The 14,363-nt window shown below is 37.2% G+C and overlaps 2 long non-coding RNA genes across 6 annotated transcripts in view; one reads left to right on the top strand and one right to left on the bottom strand.

Moving 5' to 3' along the window:
- LOC140683960 (uncharacterized) overlaps positions 1-13,391 on the top strand; it is a 61,820-nt gene extending 48,429 nt beyond the window's left edge. Inside the window, exons 2-3 of the long non-coding RNA XR_012055668.1 lie at positions 1,414-1,877; positions 13,265-13,391. This is a non-coding gene — a long non-coding RNA (uncharacterized lncRNA). The remainder of the gene's footprint in view (positions 1-1,413; positions 1,878-13,264) is intronic.
- The window catches only part of LOC115494998 (uncharacterized), a 123,435-nt gene that overhangs the window by 18,438 nt on the left and 90,634 nt on the right, over positions 1-14,363 (bottom strand). For all 5 annotated transcript variants that reach the window (XR_012055667.1, XR_012055665.1, XR_012055664.1 and 2 more), the window contains one exon: positions 13,220-13,463. This is a non-coding gene — a long non-coding RNA (uncharacterized lncRNA). The remainder of the gene's footprint in view (positions 1-13,219; positions 13,464-14,363) is intronic.

The following is a 14,363-nucleotide window of genomic DNA, read 5'->3' as shown; positions in this document are numbered from 1 at the left end:
TAACAAAACTCCCCTCTGTGTTGGCTCACGGTGACTGAGATCAGTGGGACAAACACTCTGCTCATCAAACAGGCTGCAGAGCTGCTGCAGAGTTCATGCCCTTCAGCACAGCAATATTGTAGCTGACATTTGCATACACACTGCTGCATCTCCAAAGCTAAGCTTGGGAAATTTGATTTTCACTGGAACATGGGGAGTATTTTTTCTTTGAAACTGGACTCTGTAAAGAACAGTGTAGAGTTATTATGGTGCACAGCACCACCAGTATTGCTATCAAATACAGGACTCCACCTACAAACCAAGCAACTGAGCAAGGGCTGACCCCCCTCCAGCAGGGTCTTCCTCACAGTTTACTGTATGGGTCTCTTACCAGGAATTTGCCAGTACAATGTAAATCTTAGAAATTTCCAGTTTCCTCTTATTTTCTTTAATAAAGGAAATAACAAACATATCAGTCTCCTCCTTTTCTGTTCACTGTGCTTTGGCAGTCACGGGAAAGGCACACATGCTACAGGCAAGCTGCACTTTTCATGCTGTGTAGATTAGAAGTTCAGGCAGTGAAATGTTAACCATTTTCTCAAAAATTATTAGAAAGGGATAATTTTGGTTTCTCTTGGTATGTCTCCCTGTGTTTTGGCAATCCTCCTTCTTTAAAAGGTTAGTCTTGGAATTTAGAGTAGCAATCAAGATGACCTTTTAGTAAAGGGTATGGAAAGCATTAGTATCTGAACTTCAGCCACATAAATACATTACTTTACAGTTTTGAAGCTCACCTATGAATCTCCCAAGACAAAAAAATTAAGAAACCCATCATAAATATCACAGAAAATTTTAAGTCAAACCTAAAGAGCTATAGCTCTAATCAAAGAGCAAGTAAACCATGATGACTCAGACTAGTTTTCTTACAGCAATAAATAATAAAAAATCTCAATAAAAGGGAGATGGCTTATTTTTGAGAACCTTGATCTACTGCTTGGGAAGTGATATGGTCATGTCCTTTCCCTGTCACATTCATGTCCCCTCCCTGTCACAGACATTCTGTAGGACCTTATATGGATAATAAACCAGTCTGAACATATCATTAGTATTTCTTTGTTTTAAACGAATGTGGCAAGTGTAAGTCTATCAAAAAGGACTGGGGTGCCTATAGACCAGGAGTGAAAAGCAGGTGTAGCCCTGTGCTGAAATGGAATAATCAAAAAGATATGAACTTTTTTACCTCTCTTGAGTCTTATTTGTCAATGGTGACTGTCCCTGGATGCCATCAGTTTTGGTGGAAAGCTACTGACAGGTAAACAATGTGACATTTTCAGGTGGGCAGAAAATGTCTACCTGAGAGGTAAAAATGTCTGGCTTAATGTGTGCTACTGCAGATTCTAAAAATAATTTGGGGATTTCCTTTTTTTGCTAAAGGTGGGAAGAAAGCCCAGGACAAAGAAGCAGGGAAAAGGACCAATCTTCCCACGACTGCTGGCAAGCACCAAGATTCCATATTTGCACTGAGCAGTCTCACCTGGGATCACTGCCCACTGCCCACAGGCCCTGGGAATCATTTAAGAGCAGGACTGCTACACCTTCCCTTCTTGAGATGTGGTGAAGCCGTGCTTGGCTTTAGCTCTGACTCTTTCCTAGATGGACTTCAGGCCTACCCTCTTTTTCCTTAGGGCCTGCCATGTACCTTTGTCCTCTGTGCTGCTCCTGAGGCTGCCAATGGACCTGCCAATGCACCTTGGATGCTGCATGCCCTGGCAAGTGGAATCCAGCCTGTGCCAATGTTGCCCTCAGTGCCCAGGTCTTCTGCTCCCAGCCCCATGGAGCAGCCCTGGTCCCTGGCACAGAAGCCCGCCTGTGTATGCTGAACAAGTGTTTCACACAAGGTAGAGAGGATGAGCTTGGGTATGGGAGATTTAACAACACTGCTTTTGTAGAAAATCTTGTAGAAGTTCTTGTAAAAAAATCTTTTCTATTTGACTTTTTCTGTAAGAATCAAATTCTTTAATTTCAAGACACTAATTTCTAAGTAGGTTATTTTGGTTTGGTTTGTTTTTTGGGGTTTTATGAGGTTTGGGTTTTTTGGGGGTTTTTTTTGGTTTTTTTGGGGGTTTTTTGCGAGAAGCTTAAATGGTGACTGTATACAATGCTAAAGTAGCAACTATAAAAATATATGTGGAACTCTTCACTTCCAAATACGTTAAAGAACTTTACAAGTCCTGATAATTTCATGCAAATGACTCTCTTACCACTTTCAAACTGCCAGGTTAGTTCTCTGACATAACTGATTAAAATAAGTGTAATGGCAACTTTACCAGCTGCACCTAGGCTTTTTAATGCCTATTTTACAGCTGTCACTAACTTGTGTCAGTGTTGTTTTCATCAGTAATATATCAAATCAAAGTTCTCAGGAAACGGCTTGTAGAGTAAACCGAATAAACATTTATTTTCTTTATGTCTCAGATTTTATGAAACTTTTTCACTATCCTAGAAAGAGTAATACAATCTAAAAATTGATAAATATTTTCATGCATCTTTATATTCAGAAGGTACATTGTACACTCTTTGAGCAATCAGGTCTTCTATAGAACTAATTTATTGAATTGTCTACAAATCAACAAGCTTTTCTGTCTCATAGCCTGTAAAAACATTAAAGGATCCAACTGCAAAGCAGAGAGCAACTTCACAGGTCTCAGTTTGACTCAGTCAAACAGATGGTGTTCCCCATGGTATGGTACTGGGGCCAGTTCTGTTTAATATCTTTATTGATGATTGGAATGAGGGATCTGAGCCCCCCCCTCAGTCAGTTTGCAGGTGACAAGTAGAGTAGGAGTGTTGATCTGCTGGAGGGCAGGAAGGCTCCACAGAGGGATTGGACAAGCTGTATTGAGGGGTCCAAGTGAAATGCCAGGTCCTGCACTTGAGTCTCAACAACCACTACAGGCTGTGGGAAGAGCAGCTGGAAAGCTGCAGAGCAGAAAAGGATGTGGGGGTGCTGGTCGACAGCAGCTGAACATGAGCCAGCCTGTGCCCAGGTGGCCAAGAAGGCCAGTGGCATCCTGGCCTGGATCAGCAATAGTGTGGCCAGCAGGAGCAGGGCAGTGATTGTTCTCCTGTACTCAACACTTGTGAGGCTGCACCTCAAATCCTGTGTTCCGTTTTTGGGCCCCTCAATACGAGGAAGACATTGAGGAGCTGGAGTGTGTCCAAAGAAGGGCAACAGAGCTGGGGAAGGGTCTGGAGTGCAAATCTTATGAGAAGGAGATGAGGGACTTGGGAGTGTTAAGACATTTCTTGAAGTGTGGAACATGAGGAAGCCCAGGAAGATAGAAAGGCGTGTTCCACGCTGGCCCATGTCATAGTTAGAAGATCCTATGTTCCTGCCTAAGTTGATGCAAAGGTTTACCGACATCCTCACAAATCAGGCCATGAAACTGTTCTCCAGAATTGACTTGATTTGTTTTTCCCCTCTGAGGTTTCAAATTACAAAATCTTGAAATTTAATCCTTTAAAAAGATTAATTTCAACAAAACCATGGAGCTTAAAATGGGGATGGATGGATTTTTCTCCCCAGGCAATTACAGTGCAAATAAGAGGCAGAACTCTTACAACTTGCCTGGGAGGAAATCATCTTTGGGTTGAGATCAAGCTGAGAATAACTTTGGAGACAGCAAAGGACAAAGTGAAACCACAGGTTATACTGAGAAATTATTTTATTTAGCACACTTTGTTACATGATATGTGCTGTTGGAGACACTGATGTATAAAGTGTCAGTGTTTGAGACACTTGGGAGGTGCAAATGGAGAGGAAGACTTCACAAAGGCCATAAATCACATTTTTCATCATATTTTGCTTATGTATTTTATTCTCTAGATATACCCATGCATAGCAGGATAAGGTAAATTTTAAAAATTCAATTTTATGCCAAAATAGCCATCCGTAGCTATCCACTGGGGAATCCATATTAGTAATTGTAGTCAAATTGGGAGAATAACTCTGTGCAGTTTTTCATATTTAAAAGGATGGATAAGCACAATTTAACTACCTACGTGACACAAGAGGCATTCTGTTTCAAATAAATCATGAAAATAGTAACAAGATTTTTATATTGCGCACTGCTTTGCACTGAAAAATATTAAAGAAAATTTTCTAAAGAAATGTTGGATATAGTCAGGTGTATGCATCCAAAGAACAGAGCTATACAAATTAATTCCTCAGACTACCATGCAGGTATTAATTCTTAAAAAATATTAAGAAAGGTACCTAGATCATGACGTCAAATTAGCCTGAAATTCAAGAAAGAGTCCCGCTTCTTTAAGGAGTAGCAAACACCATATTAACCAAAACTAGGCAAATTTGCTACTGTGGGTGTAGCAGAAAATGTAGGAGATAATGCAAATCCTGTTAGAGAACTGGTTAAACCTCCCCAGCTCTGACTCAACCAGGCAGCAATTAGGATGTGTAGCAAGGAGGATATGTAAATTGTGCACTCTTGTCTGCTGAAGTGGTAATCATGTTCCAGCTGGGTGCAGATGAAGTGCAGAGTCATGTTTCAAGTTCCAAGGGGAAAAAAAAAAAGTTTAAAACACTTCCTTAATTTCCTTTTACCATTTGCTTTTGTCATAACTTTCTGCTAGTCTTGTGTGTATCATTCTAAGTTGGTCTATACATTGTATATGAAGCCTGGGTGTTTACCAGGAGGCTTCGAATTCCAGAGGGCAGTAGTGCCTAAATGTGAAGTGAATGCTTTAGGCACTTTTTTTAGTGCACTGTCTTGAGGGCTCTGTTAAGACTTAACCTCTACTGTGCCCTATGAAATTTACTCCACAGGACATATATTCTCTGAAGAATTCAGGCCAAAACCACAGCAAGAATTACTTAAATTTCAGTCTCATCTACTAAGAAATGTCTCTCTGGCATATCTGTAAAAAATTCTCATAGGTTTTGGCTTAGGATGAAGTTTAACTTTCAGAATAGATTGGCATATTTTTTCCATGTGGTGTTCAACTCTGATATTTGCTACATTTTGCGTTAACTTGGATCAATGAAATATACACTTCAGGCAGCAGCATACTGGAGGTGGAGTCATTTGCCTGGAAGGTGGCCAATCTAAAAAAGACCTTTATCTTTCTTCATTTTCACTGGTGAGTGCTGCTGCATCATTTTGTGTGAACAGCCTACACATTACTTTTCCTCTTCGTTCTGGGAAGTGTCTAATAATGAAGCCTACATGAGGTCTGTCTCATAATTATAGCTGTCACCACAGTCTTCCCTATTCCCTGGATATTTTAGATCATAATCTGGAAAGCCAAAAGTACCTTAAAGGCTCAAAGCCACTGAAGAGAAAGCAATTAGTACCTACCAAATACCAAGGTTTTTGAAGTTAAAAAAAAAAGCTAATCTCTGGGTAAAGGCAAAATAATAACTGAATTGTCGAACACCATATTTCTCTAGTTGGGCACTTGCAAAAGTGTGACAGACAGCTGATACCTTCAGTTAAAAATAACTTTTAAAAAGTCATTTATCTTAGCAAATGAAACTCTTTTATGCAGGAGAAGTCCAGGATATTTTGACTCATAAATTTTTGTCTCAGATATTTTATAAATTCTCTTATGTTTCAGATTAAAATAGTTTGTCAATCATTACTATTCTGTGTTTTTTCTTAGTAGTGAGAAAAACATGTGGCAAATAAAAATTAAAAATATCTGGCCCAGAGATTAGTCCTGACTGACAACCGAAATATGGATAGACACAGATGATTGGGAAGAGTTTTCTACAAAACAATGTGGTTATTTTAGTAGATATGATATTCTTGTTTATTACACATTTATATCAAAGTATAAATAATCTTTTTATTATATCAAGAAAATGTCCCCTCTGTAGTGGCTTTTACCTAAGTGTCTTTGCTAAGTCAAACCAGTCTGAATATTGCTCCCTGTAACTTTTAACCTCTGCTTTTGCCTAATCTGCTCTAAACAAAATCACTTAGAGCTGAATAGAGGATTTATGTACACCTTCATATTATTTTAATATGTAGCATATTTTCATCAGACAAGCTCTCATTCTGTAGCCACAGACTGTGAAGCTAAAAGCTTAAAGCCTTAAAGTCAGTGCCTTCTGGCCTGGGGAGGTACATGTTTGTCAGAACCCTTGAGAGCAGTGAGCTGGGGTGATGGGGGATGAAATTGTACCAGTTGAATGCACTTGCCCTGGAGCATTGGAAGCTGTGAGGTGCTTGTTGAGAGCTTGGCAGGGCATCACTGGTATTTTGGGGGGCTTCAAATGGCTGATGCTCTTCTGTGCTGGGTGGAAGCATGAAATGTAAACCTTATCTAGGTGCAAAGCTTCCATGCCATATGGGTTTAGACAAGTTCCAGTGAAGCACTGCTAGCCCTACAATTTCCACATGAATATGGCCAAAATGTTTAGATATTGATAGATAAGGAAAGTTATGTGTTCAGAACACACACTGCAATAAGTGTGTTGAAACATCTCGTGGCCATTAAATTAATTATCCAGTATCTAGAAATAGCTAGAGTATCCTGTGATTGAAAGGGGAAAAGGAGGTGAGGCTGATGTTAAAATACAATAATATTTAACAGATTCTTCTTGTATTCTCTGAAGCTAATGAAAAAGCTTCTAGCTTGTGTACAGGGTTAGGGTTTTTTTTAAGTAAAAGAAAAACAACAGAAATGTTCTTCGGATATTTTAGTTATTGTCATCTCTCTTTTAAGGTAAACATGTAGTAGCCAACAGACATCATTTTGCCATTTTTAAGGGATACAGGATTCCTTTAATTGCAAATAATAGTAATTTCTATAATTTTTAGTTTATTTCTTTTTCTTTTTACGCATTGCTAGAAGTATTTTATAATTGTAGTCTTAACTACTTCAGGCCCACCACATCATTTAATAAGATGTTTCTTTCTCATTTTTTTCACCATTTTTTTGAGATTTTAAGAAAGCATATTGTGATTTGAGTATACAAATCCTTTAATATATGTAAAAATTGCAGGCCAGGAAGATTTTAATGTTTTAGCTCAATTCAGTGTTAGCAGTGTTCATTTGAAAACCGGATTTCGGGGACTACTAGGAAGCTCCAAACAGTTTAATAAAACCTGATCATGTTGGATTAGTTTTTTTCTTGGTGAGTATATATTGATATGAGAAACATTATCACCATAAGAAAGATCAATTGATGTGTACACATTTTATTAATAACAGGAAAATATTGATGTAATTATTTAAACTAGGGATAATAAAATATATTTCATGAAGAAACTATGGCAAGTCGTGGCTTGGGATTTGTGTCAGTTATATTAATGCAATTCACTCCCAGAATTTATTTATACAATTTATATAAACAATTACAAAAGCAGGGAAATATGAGCTGAATAGGCACACATAAGATGATTGTGGAGCGAAAGCACAAATATAGAAGTCACTACTTTCTATGACTTCTTAAGGGCAAAATATCACTTTTATTTTATAATGTCTTTGAAGAAATCATGCTTTCATTCTTTCTTGTTCCCTCTGCTAAATTTACATTATTATTCATAGAAGCTAAAACAAAAATATTTTAAGTAATGAAAATAATAAACATCATTCAGGGGTTACCTGAAAAAGAAAATATATAAACTGTTGCTTCCAATGTAGGAAGAATCCTAATGAGAGGTATGGCTAATCATTCTTCATTACTGTGCCACCAAATCTGCACTACAAAATTTGTAAAAGTACTTACAGCTATAAAGCAGTTACCAGTTTTGGAACTGGGATTTCGACTGCACTTTCCTTGTCTAACACTACTAGATGAGATCTTTCATATTCTGTTTTACTTTGTTGCTAGGCTTCTCCTAATGAAGAGTAGACTTCCTAATGTGTAACACTTAAAAAGCATATTAAAAAAAACCCTTCCTGGTCTTGTGAAAGTTGTAAAAAAATTCCATTAATTTCTTATTCCTTTGAAGATATAGTCCTATTTTTCACAAGCAAACAAATAAACAAATTTGTCTAAAATTTGGACAATATTAATGATTGCTTTAGTATTGACCTCAGGAAGAACATGACTGGGCACCCCTGAAAAAGGAGATGGTGTTACAGGGTGGCTGTAATGAAGGAATTCTTTTGGGTTTAAGCCAACAGTTTTTGGAAAATGTTCTTCCAATATCTAGGGAAAAATCAGCATAGATCACATAGAACTGTAATGTACAGTATGTGCAAAAAATAATACCAAGGACTCACAGGGCATTGGCTATGCTAAAATTTTTTCCTTCAGAGCACAGTAGCCATTAATTTGACAGGAGTGGCTTGCAAGGTGTTTTTTTTTTCCCAGATTTTAGAGAACAGATGTGTGTAGCATTAAGCATTCATATTTGACAACCTTCAAAGCTAAAGGAGTAAATGTGCATGAAAAAGGAACCACCTTTTCCCATTTCTTCCCACTTAGACACAGATTTTCCAGTTTGATACACAGTAGGAGATGAGAAAGGTGACATCTGCAATGTAGCTTCTTGCACAGCTGGATTCTGCAGAGATCTCTTCACAGCTGCCAACCCTGCCTTTCTCTCTTAACAACTACTTTTCTCTGAAAATACTTTTTTTGTTCTTTTTGTTTGTTTCATTTGGTTTGTGGAGTTTTGTTTGGGTTGTTGTTATTTTTATTTTTATTTTGTTTTGTGTTTTTTCTGTTGTTTTTTTTTTTTTAATAGGGAAGCAAGTGGAGCCTTAAGGAGAACAAAGAGTAAGAAGAAAATAAAGGGTCAGTAATCTGCTCTTTAAACACCATCCATCCTAGTTCAAGGCTTTAACAGAAGGGCTGAGGAGGCCCATCACATATATGAAAGTATCTGTGACATAAATTTGCATCTAAGAAAAGTTACCAGAAGAAATCAACCAGCAATTTAAGTTGAGGCATGGCTAAGGCATCCTCAGGAGAGCCTTTTTGAGGGGCATGACTAAAAGCAGACAATCACAGTGGTGATGGCAGCTTGGTTTTGTGGTGGACCATTTCAAACCACTACTGTCTGGCATTTTTAACAAAACATTGTTTAACCTTGTAAGCATTGAAGTCTAAATACATGAACAAGAACAAGCAAATGGAGTGTGTGCGTGGCTCAGGATGTGGTGGGAAGTTATGCTGCTATTAGCACACAAAATACTCCATGCAACGTTTAATCTGTCTGAGCCAAGTAAAGAAGCCACATTTGAAAAGATGTGTGATAAAGGGTTTTTTCTAAATTGGACTGATTAGTGGGTGCTGTGGTGAGAGATCAAAGGGCTTTTCTCTACTTTTGCTTTAATACAGGAGAAATAAATCAACAATAGAAGAGTGTGGCTGGTACCATATGGAAAACAATCTCGAAGTGAACCACCCATGAAAAACAACAGTGTATTAATCTTTATCAACACTCAGGGATGTTTCAGATATCATCACTCATAGAAAGACGTGTCTACCTTCCCAGATAAGAGATTAAAAAAAAAAAATCAAAACAAAAGTAGGTTAAGGCATAGTAGCCATTTTTTGTAACCAGTTTAGTGTGGTTAAGTGTGCTCATTTGTTGTGAACCCTGCAGAATACCTCATATCAAATAACGTATTTGTTCAGGTTTTTGAAATGGCAGTTTCATTCCAGGTTTATACCTGGAATGCTGTAAGTCAAAGTATGTCCCTCTACCTAGTCCTAGCAAAGGAACATGATTCTTATTCATTATCTTATTTTGTATATATTTAAAATCTCTCTAGATAGCAAAATAAATGCTAATAATTTAATTAGTGAAGGGAAGAAAAAAAAAACTTACAGTAATCAAGCAAATCAAAATTCTAGTCTTTCACTTTCTTAATATTAAGATATTAAAACATAACCAGTACACACTAAATCAGTGTTACAGAAGCCCAAACACTACAGTTCTGAATTGGCTTCAGCCTATTACTAGAGAAGGCAATCAAGAATACACGTACAAAAGTAAAAAGTTCGATATAGGTCTTAAATTTCTGTGATTGACTAAAAATTTCCCTCAAACTTGCACTGAGATCTCTCCTAAAAATTTCACAATATTTCTTTTGAATTATGTAATGTTTGACACACTAGGGCTTATTGCTTTATTGAAGATAACTAGTGAGGTTAACTTTAGAACACTCGAAGACACGTGTGCTAAATTAAAGCATTTTTCAAGTCAAAATTCAGTGTAAGATTTCTTGATTATAACTGAACATGTTAGGCAAAGTCAGATTTGACTGTACAGATTTACATGATTGCTTTAGGAAGAAGATAGCAAGTCAAACCTTATCTTAAAACATGTCATGAAAAATCTTCAATGAAATAGTCACCAATTTTTACAGGCGCAGGAATAACTTCTATGTCCTTAACAGTCTCAAGTCCACAGCATTCTTTAATGCTTCAGTAGAATTACTGCATGTTTGTGTCTGCTTCAGCTGAAGAATATATGGCTTATTTTCCATACATAATGAACACAGCACGTGACCCTGATGCATTTGAAGCAATAAGTAATGCTTACATTGAATTGGTATCATAGCAAATGTAGGATGGGTTGGACCTTTATTGCTGATGTGTATTGAATGTGCATCTCTGAGAAGAACAGAAAGCCCCACCTTCAGCAACTGATTGCATTATTGAGGAAAGTCTCCCTCCATTCACTAATTCATTTAAACAAGATTTTTTTCTGCATAGATCAAAGAAATCTTTCCTGGTTAAATTATTTCTGATAAATATTTTTACCAACATATTTAGTCTGGTTTTTTGTCCATAGATTAATTTGCAATAATTTATCTTTGTTGCATATAATTTTTTTAAATAATTCAGACAGTTGTTTATGAAATATATGTTGCTCTATATTCTCTGCCATTCCAATTTGATTCAATGCCTTTTTATTTGGCACACTGGCTAAAAGCAATTTGGTTTTAACTGGTAGTTTCATTTCTATGCCATTCTCTGCTTCCTAGTCTTCCAAGAGCTTTTGAGCTGAACAGGCAGGTTTTTCAGTGTAAATTCTATTCCTCTCTTCCTGCTACAAAACAAAAAACATTTTCAAGGAAACACTTGTTGGAGAAAATATTTGTTTATGCTGCAGTGCCACTGTTGGCTTTCTTCTTGTTTCTCTAAAAGTTTTATCTAATTTTGTTCTTCTATTGTTCTGCACCTATAATGTTTTCCAGGCCTGTGCTTTTTGTGTTCAGATGATGTTTTGATGAACTCATGATTTCAAGAGACAGTCAGATTTAGGCTTTCTTCAAAAGCAAAGAAGTGAAAAATAACTCTGCAACTTCAGCAGAACAGGAGTTTACTCTGGATGTGTGAGATTTGCTTAATACATTGTTTAGCAGATTTTGCTATCCTTCTTTGTAGAGATTATTTTAAATTAATTTCTGCTAATAAAAAAATAAATTGCAGGATTGGAAGAGATAACATGCACATTTTAATTAAAACATTAGGTGTGGCTGAATAACTTAAGAGATTGTGAGACTGAAGAACTTTATCTCTCTCTTTTACATGTAGAAGGAGAGATATGAGAGATACCCAAGTAACCCTTCACTTGAAATCCCAAGTGCCTACTTAAGCTCTGAACAGCAACATATATATATATATGTATAAAACACCTATGTTTTCCAAAAGTAGTGAATTTAGAGTGAGTCTACTTTTATAGCTTAATCTCTCATTTTTGATATGTTGCCTTCAGGGGAGGCAACAGCGACCTGGTTGCAAGGAGACAGCACGGCAGCTCGGCCTTGCCCGGGCTACTCGGGCTAATGACAACACGCTGACACCAATGTGGTGGACGGTCAAAAGCGTGTATTATCTTATCTCATGGGTTTAAATAGTCTTGGGGGACTTTGCTACGTCAGAGGGGGGTTGGTAGGGTCTCTAGGTTAGTCGGGAGTGGAAAACTACTGGGTTAGGTGTGGTTACATGTTCTGGGGGTGATAGATAACGTGAAGCAGGGAGAAGGGGGAAGGGTCTTTCTTTCCATCACATCCCGAGATCTTCCAATCGCCTGTCCCTATCTACCACATAATCCCCCTTATTTTTTCGTAAGTGCTATTGTTAAATTCCTGACATAATGAACTTAATCTTTTGAGAACAAAGGTGACACTTCATCTATTTTGTCACTGCCCTATAAATTCATTTTTGCATGGTAAATCCAAGAAAAAAAGTTTCCCGTATAATTTCCTCACATACACATAGTGTATCCCCCTACTCAATGAGAACTAGATATGCTCTGCCTAAATCAAAAAACTCAAGTGGTCCCCAGAATATAACCAAGAGGATGAAGAAAGTCAAAGCTGTCCGTGCAGAAGATCTGTTCCTCACTTCTGGTGAAATTTTGGGCATTGACCAGTTGTTTGGGGTTTTACATTTTTGCTAAATTGTATTAACACCTTTGATGAGGTCTTACAGTGTGTAAGTTTTCAAAGAGTAGATGTGTAGATACTGATGAATTCCCAAATGCGCATGAATGCATACACTGTGGTCCAAAGAAGTACATTCATTATCCAACATCACAGAGCTCTTGTCAAAAATTTTAGAGTGAATCAGCATCAGACTGTGAGTGTACTGGTTCTTTCAATGGAAGATGTGAAGCCCATTTGGCAATACTCATTATCTGATACTTAAAAACCAGGGGTTCATCATAATGAGGGTTCAGGTCAGACAACATACATTCCTTGCAGTCATACTCTGAACGTGATTTTCAGTGCCTACTTTCAAAAACAATTAGTAGTCACTTTGATGATACCGACACTTGACACTGGGAATGTCAGAACAGAATTTTGAATAAAAGAAATAAAGCTTACTATCATTTTTTAGTAGAAAGGCAGCTATGAAGTGCAGAGGGAAAAAGCCATCATTTCATCCTGCAATGAACTTGTAGACAAAAAACTACTCAGGATGCTGGATATAAAGTAGGAACCCAGAGCTAGGAGTGTAGGCTTTCCACAGGGAAAAAAATAAATTGTGATTTTTATCCATAGGAAATGCAGGGAATAGGGGTGTGTTGGTCCTGAGATGCTGCAGTCAGTATGTTTAGGATTTAAGGCACAGGAATATTCCTGGCTCCACAGCCACCCTAATGAGAGGATGTTTATCTTCCATGTTGGAAATGACGGCCCTTACTTCTGTGTTTACATCACAAATTAGAAACAAAAATGTTTATATCTGGAATGCTATGTTTAATTGCATATTATGTGGGTGTCTTTTTAAATGTCTTTTACTTACCTTTTTCTCCAAACTTTGTTGGCTTTCTGTCTGCCTTCCTTTCAGGAGAACATGTCAGCCAGTAGCAAGTGCTACAGTTCCTGTGCTGCTCTCTGCTTGCTTTTCATCTGCCTGGTGAAATGCATTCATTCTTCCTGTGCAACAGTACACCTTTGATGGGACAGTGCAGCACACATCTCCATGCATCAATCTGCAGGTAGTTGTGGCTCTTGATGTTAGTTGTTAATGCTGATCCTTCTGACAGCTGCAGCATAGAGACCAGGACAATCACTTGCATTTGGTTTCAGGGATGGTACACTGTACTATGTAAATAAACATTTGATTGCATTGACCATGCCTGTAAAATAATCTATTGACACAACTATTTTCTGGAAGTATTTGAATTATTAATTCAAATTAGAATTAGAAATATTCAGATTAGAATTTGAAATATGTTATTTTTCCCACTTAGATGGTTGACTTTTCTTACACCATTTTTCTCACCTCATTGTAAAATGAGAAAGCTCTTGTTTTGTCCAACTTATGAAAATTCTACTTTTGAGCACTATAGAGAGATTTAGCATATACCTACTCCAAGATAACTGTAACAATGTATTTCTACCTAAATACTTAATCTTGTCCTTGAGGAATACTAAGGGCAAAAGCTTACTTCAAGAACAATCCCCAATTTCTCAGTAGATATTTTTTATTTTATTTTTCAAATAACAGGCATTAAACATTTTAATTATCTAGCAGTATGTTTTTCTCTTTTTTCTTCTTTGTAATCAAAGTTTTTATCTCACTTTAGTGATTAGAAAGGTACTATGCCAATGGGAATTACCTCAATTTGTAATATTCATAGTAAAATACCTGGATGATTATGCAGGGCGACGTAAGGTGACTTAGTATACAAATCCCAGTGAAAAACGTACAGCAGTATTCATTGTTTTGAGATACAGCAATTGGCCCAACAAAAGCTACATAAAAAAGACAATGACAACACCTGGTCCAACATCCACTGAAATTAATGAGTTTTATATCAATCTCAATAATGAATGATATGTGTTTACCCAATTTTGGAAACTGACCTTCTTCTTAGGATCACTGAACTCCTTTCCTTTCCTCTGCATCCCATTCTGGCATTGACAAAAGAGGACAATGAGGT

This window comes from Taeniopygia guttata, chromosome 4, assembly GCF_048771995.1.
Source record: "Taeniopygia guttata chromosome 4, bTaeGut7.mat, whole genome shotgun sequence".
Lineage (NCBI taxonomy): Eukaryota > Metazoa > Chordata > Aves > Passeriformes > Estrildidae > Taeniopygia > Taeniopygia guttata.
The sequence above is the reverse complement of the archived record's forward strand: the minus strand, read 5'-3'. Positions and strand labels throughout refer to the sequence as shown.